Consider the following 6376-nt stretch of genomic DNA (forward strand, 5'->3'; position numbering starts at 1 on the left):
AAGAAGAAAAGGAAATTACCAAAATGTTAGAATGAAGGACTAGGGATCATTTTGTTTCTTTCAATCTTTCTTAATTTTTCAAATTATCTATAATGGGCATATATTATTTTAATAATTTTGTTTGTTTTTAATTGTGGTAATATATAACATAAAATCTGCCATTTTGACCATTTTTAGCTGTGCTCAGTTGCTCAGTCATGTCCAACTGTTTGGGATCCCATAGACTGTAGCCTGCCAGGCTTCTCTGTCCACAGAATTTTTCAGTCTAGAATACTGGAGTGGGTTGCCATTTCTTCCTTCAGGGGATCTTCCCAACCCAGGGATCGAACCTTCATCTCCTTTGTCTCCTGCATTGGCAGATGGACTCTTTACCACTGAGCCACTTCGGAAGCCCTATTTTTTTGTTTTTTTCAGGTATACAGTTCAATTAATAATATTCTTTAAAGTTTTTTTGTGTTTTTTTCAGATAAAGGTTCCTAGACTCAGAACAGGGTTGACAATGCCATACTTTCAGGGTGGCCCAAGCTACTCTCTGAAAGGAAGCATGGCCACTGCTAGTACCCAAATGCCCCTACCCTTCTGCCCGGCTGAACACCATTATGATTTTGGAGCATGTAACTGCCTGCTTAGAGTTGGCACTTCAGCCTTCCAGTGTGGGGGATAATTCCTCCCTAAAGTCAGGGTGTTAACAGGCTTGTCGTGTCTGGGCAATGCCGGGCCTCCCCCATCATTAAAGCTTTTTCATTTTGTCTCTGATAATGCTCTACACAAATGTGATTTTCAGGTATTGCCTCCAATGCTCACCAATCTGGGGTTGGGGGGCCTCCCCCTCTGGCTCCAGAATTCCCTTGTACCTGTTGAAAGTGTAAAAAGCAGGACTGTGGAGACTCTTTACCTAGTCTGGCAGCTTGGCCTCGGGCTGCAGCTTGCATAATGAATCAGCACATAAGATCGAGAGAACACTTTGTGTAACAGAAGGCTGGCCAGAGGGAAGAGCCACCTAGCACAGGCCTGTGTGTCTGCTACATGCCCAGATCCAAGGGGAAAATGCCAGCCTTGCAGTGCCTCCTCAGTTTTCCTGTGATTCCACCATTTCCTATATCCATTCTCTTCCTTCTCCATTTTTACATTATGATTCACTTATTTAACAATCATTATTTACCTCTTACTATACCCAGGCAAGCTTCCCTCATAGCTCAGTTGGTAAAGAATCCGCCTCCAATGCAGGAGATCCTGGTTCTATTCCTGGGTCAGGAAGATCCCCTGGAGAAGGGATAGGCTACCCACTCCAGTATTCTTGGGCTTCCCTTGTGGCTGGGCTGGTAAAGAATCCACCTGCAATGCAGAAGACCTGGGTTCGATCCCTGGGTTGGGAAGATCCCCTGGAGAAGAGAAAGGCTACCCACTCCAGTATTCTGGCCTGGAGAATTCCATGGACTATACAGTCTATGGGGTTGCAAAAAATCAGACACAACTGAGTGACTTTCACTTATACCCCAAGCAGTATGTTAGGAATGTGATATAGATACCAAAAATAATAGAAATAATCTATTAACTGCCAGCACTGTGCTAAAAAGCTCTCTCTACACTGTCTCACTTAACCCAAAACTCTACAAAGAAGGAACTGTCTCCTTCATTTTATAGATTACAAAGCTCAGGTTCAAGAGGGATAAGACATTCTCAGAAGAGAGCTTCTGGGTAAAAATGGCAAAGTGTCTCTAGATCAGACAGTCTGTCTCACTCAACACCCAAGACTTTCCACAATAAATGGCAAAAGAAAAAACAACCAAACAGTAAAAAAAAAAAACTTACCATTACCATCAATTTCCACTCTTGGCATGGACAAATGAACGTCTACCAGATCCTGCTCTGCCAGCAGAATATAGCTATAAACTCTAGACAAAAACCAAAAACCAGCAACCTGCAGGCTTGCTGAGAGTAAATAGAAGCAGACAGAATCTGGAGGGCAGTTACATCTTGAAAGAAGGTAATGACAAGTAGGGATTTACCTACTTTTGTAGTTTTTAGCCTAGGAACTGGCTGAGGTCAGCACCATGTGTGGCAGCTAAAACTCTGATAAAAGATTCGTAGTCCTTCGAACAGAGTATGCTGAAAAGTAGGGGAAGAGGGAAGATATTGGAAAGGAATGATCTAAAGAGAAAGCCCAAAATAAAAACAGAGGGGGAAAAGAAAGAATGACTGAAAGAAAAAAAAAAAGCAAAAGAAACAAAAATTTAAAAAGAAAAAAGTAAATTTAAATAATTAAAGAGAAAGCCCACAAGTTTTGCATATAAACTGACTGAGGTTCTTTTGGATTCTGAACCATTAGGCAGACTCAAAACAGCAGAGCTGAAGATAGAGGAAATGACCAGGGACCCGAGCTGCTCCCCAAAGGGCAGTGTTGTGTCTGAATCCAGTCCAAGTGCATTTACTTGCTAAAGCCAAACACTGCAAAGGACTGTAATAGGATAGAAAATCTCCATAACATCAAATGCTTAAGGTCTAAAATGTAATTCGTAACTACTCAACCTACAAACAATCAGAGGATATGAGCCAGGCTTAAGAGAAAAGACTATCAGGAGACCAAGCCCAAGATAATCCAGATGTTGGAATTAATCCAAGGACTGCCAAGTGGCTGTTACAATTATGTTCAAGGAAGACAAAGGAAAAAATGCTTTAAATGAATGAAAGGCAGGAAATCTCAAACAAGAACTATAAATTATTTTTTTAAAAGAATAACCGGAAATTCTAGAATAGGAAAATAAACTGATATTTAAAATTATCTGGATGGACCTGACCAAAAAAAAATTTAAAAAATGTCAAACAACCTGAAGAGAGATTTTTCTACCTGAAAAACAGAATGAAAAAGACACATTGAAACTATGAACGGAATCTCAGGAAACTGTGGGACAATATAAAAATGCCTCAGTTCAGTTCAGTTCAGTCGCTCAGTCGTGTCTGACCCTTTGCAACCCCATGAATCGCAGCATGCCAGGCCTCCCTGTCCATCACCAACTCCCGGAGTTCACTGAGACTCACGTCCATTGAGTCAGTGATGCCATCCAGCCATCTCATCCTCTGTCGTCCCCTTCTCCTCCTGCCCCCAATCCCTCCCAGCATCAGAGTCTTTTCCAATGAGTCAACTCTTTGCATGACGTGGCCAAAGTACTGGAGTTTCAGCTTTCGCATCATTCCTTCCAAAGAAATCCCAGGGCTGATCTCCTTCAGAATGGACTGGTTGGATCTCCTTGCAGTCCAAGGGGCTCTCAAGAGTCTTCTCCAACACCACAGTTCAAAAGCATCAATTCTTCAGCACTCAGCCTTCTTCACAGTCCAACTCTCACATCCATACATGACCACAGGAGAAACCATAGCCTTGACTAGATGAACCTTTGTTGGCAAAGTAGCTTTTGAATATGCTATCTAGGTTGGTCATAACTTTCCTTCCAAGGAGTAAGCGTCTTTTAATTTCATGGCTGCAGTCACCATCTGAGGTGATTTTGGAGCCCCAAAAATAAAGTCTGACACTGTTTCCACTGTTTCCCCACCTATTTCCCGTGAAGTGATGGGACCGGATGCCATGATCTTCGTTTTCTGAATGTTGAGCTTTAAGTCAACTTTTTCACTCTCCTCTTTCACTTTCATCAAGAGGCTTTTGAGTTCCTCTTCACTTTCTGCCATAAGGGTGGTGTCATCTGCATATCTGAGGTTATTGATATTTCTCCCAGCAATCTTGATTCCAGCTTGTGTTTCTTCCAGTCCAGTGTTTCTCATGATGTACTCTGCATATAAGTTAAATAAACAGGGTGACAATATACAGCCTTGACGTATTCCTTTTCCTATTTGGAACCAGTCTGTTGTTCCATGTCCAGTTCTAACTGTTGCTTCCTGACCTGCAAACAAATTTCTCAAGAGGCAGATCAGGTGGTCTGGTATTCCCATCTCTTTCAGAATTTTCCACAGTTTATTGTGATCCACACAGTCCCTACATGCATGTAATTTGAATGCTAACAGTGGAAAAAAAGAAAATGAAGCCCAAAATTATTTTTGAAGAAATAATGGCTTAATTTTTCCCAATTTATTGCAAGATATAAATGTATAGGGGCTTATCAGATGGTGCTAGTGGTGAAGAACCCACCTGCCAACACAGGAGACCTAAGAGACCTGGATTCAATCTCTAGATCAGGAAGATCCCCTAGAGGAGGACACAATAACCCACTCCAGTATTCTTGCCTAGAGAATCCTATGGACAGAGGAGCCTGGAGGGCTAAAGTCCATAAGGTCACAAAGAGCTGGACACAACTGAAGCAACTTAGCACAGCACGGCATAAATTTATAGATTCAAGAAGTTTAGTGAACCAAAGCAGCATAAGTATAAAGACACACATTGATGTATCACAGTAAAACTGTTAGAAACTATAATAAGGAAAAGTTTTGAAAGCAGCCAGAGATGGGGAAAATGACATATCACACAGTGGAAAAGCCATACTTCATAATCTCGTACTTACCTTTCTGAAAAGCAGTGTGGAAGAAAATAGGTGAAATGGAAAAGGCTTGATAATTTTCAGGAATTGCAACACTCCCTGTTCCAATTCCTGGTAGCTCAGAGGTTAAAGCATCTGCCTGCAATGCGGGAGACCTGGATTCGAGAAGGAAATGGCACCCCACTCCAGTATTCTTGCCTGCAGAATCCAATGGACGGAGGAGCTTGGTGGGCTACAGTCCACAGGGTCACAAAGAGTCGGACACGACTGAACAACTTCACTTTCACTTTCACTGTTCCAAATGGGAAAGAATATGACTGAGAAGGTGAAAAGGCAAGTTGTAGGAAGTTAAGAGAAATCCCCTTGAAGCAGCAGCATTGAACACCAAGGACCATGGTGAAGGAGGGTTTGACAGTTTCTAGATCACTGTGGTGGGTGGGGAAGCCCACAGGAGTGGTATACACACTCAGCTGGGTGGCATGCGGCCCAGAACTACGCATTTTAATAGGATCTCAGAAAAGTACAGGTTCCAGGTCATATAATGAAGATTGCATGCAGCCCTAGCCTTTCTCATGCCCTAAAACTACAGAAAAGTGGACAGTAAGCTACTCACATTCTCAAGGTATAGTTCTGATGGGAAGACAATTGAGTTTTAGATAAGACAGGATGAGTTTCAAGAAGTCACCTAGATTCTATATCAAACCAAGTAATCCATGTTAATTATGAGTAAAAACTAAGTGCTCTGTATAGAGGGAAAAAAAAAATCAATGCAGAAAATATACCCAAACCAGGAGAAGAGAAGAATATTCATCATGAATACATCACTCTTCGGACATACATATTCAAATAAGAAATATGACTTCAACAAGATGAGATCTCAAAGACAAAATAATCAAATAGCACACAATAAAGAGGGAGATTAAAATGTCAAAGGGACAAAGTGTAGCAAAATCTTACTTTGGATTTGACAAATAACTTAGAAAAGTAAACAGGTAACAATAAATGCAGCTGAACATCAGATGACTTTCGTGAAGTTAAGACTTGAGTTAATCATGATGAATATTGGAGGAAAAGACATGAAATTTAAAACAATAAAGAAGAGATGACAAAGACTATCTAACATAAGAATTTTTGATATTCTGGAAGTGAAGCGCTACAGTAATTAAGTTGAGAAACTGTGTAGAAATGTAATAGAGGAAAATTTCTCTAAAGTGTAGGAATTCAAATTTTTAATGCAAAAAAATACTGTTTTCCAATAACATTAGTAGGAAAAAAGGGACATTATATTAGGGGATTTTTTAAAAAAGATTTATTTAGGTATTCAGGAAGAAAAGTCCAGTCACCTGTAAAGATGAAGAAAATCAGGTTTTCTATTACAATGTTCAGTGCAGAGGACAGTGGAGCAATGTCCACAAAGTTCCAAGAGTAAGAAAAAGTGACCCCAAAATATTACATCCTATCACAATGTCATTCAAGTATAAATCAAAAGGCACAGCTTTTCAAATATGTAAGAAAGAGCATGCATGCATGAACCCTTCTTGAAAACATAAGCTGTACCTGATCAAGAGTTGAATCAGAATAAAACACCTAGAAATAGAAACGCTGGGGCAAAAATCATAACAGCGAGCATCAAATCCGTGTACATATCAAAGTAAATTTGAGTAACAGGAAAGTCATGGGACAGAAGGAATTAAAATTGTCATGATTTTTACAAAGAAATAATACTGACCAGTGAAACACAGCAGGAGGGGAGGAAGAAGTGGTAAGATGTATAATAGTGCTGGTCTCATATTTTCTAGTAGGCCATCAGTTGGTGATATCCAAAATTAAAATACAATGGTTTACGAGATCACTGGTGGTCCAGTGATTGACTCATATCTCCTAGACTTTAA

This window comes from Bos javanicus, chromosome 1 (genome assembly GCF_032452875.1).
Source record: "Bos javanicus breed banteng chromosome 1, ARS-OSU_banteng_1.0, whole genome shotgun sequence".
NCBI lineage: Eukaryota > Metazoa > Chordata > Mammalia > Artiodactyla > Bovidae > Bos > Bos javanicus.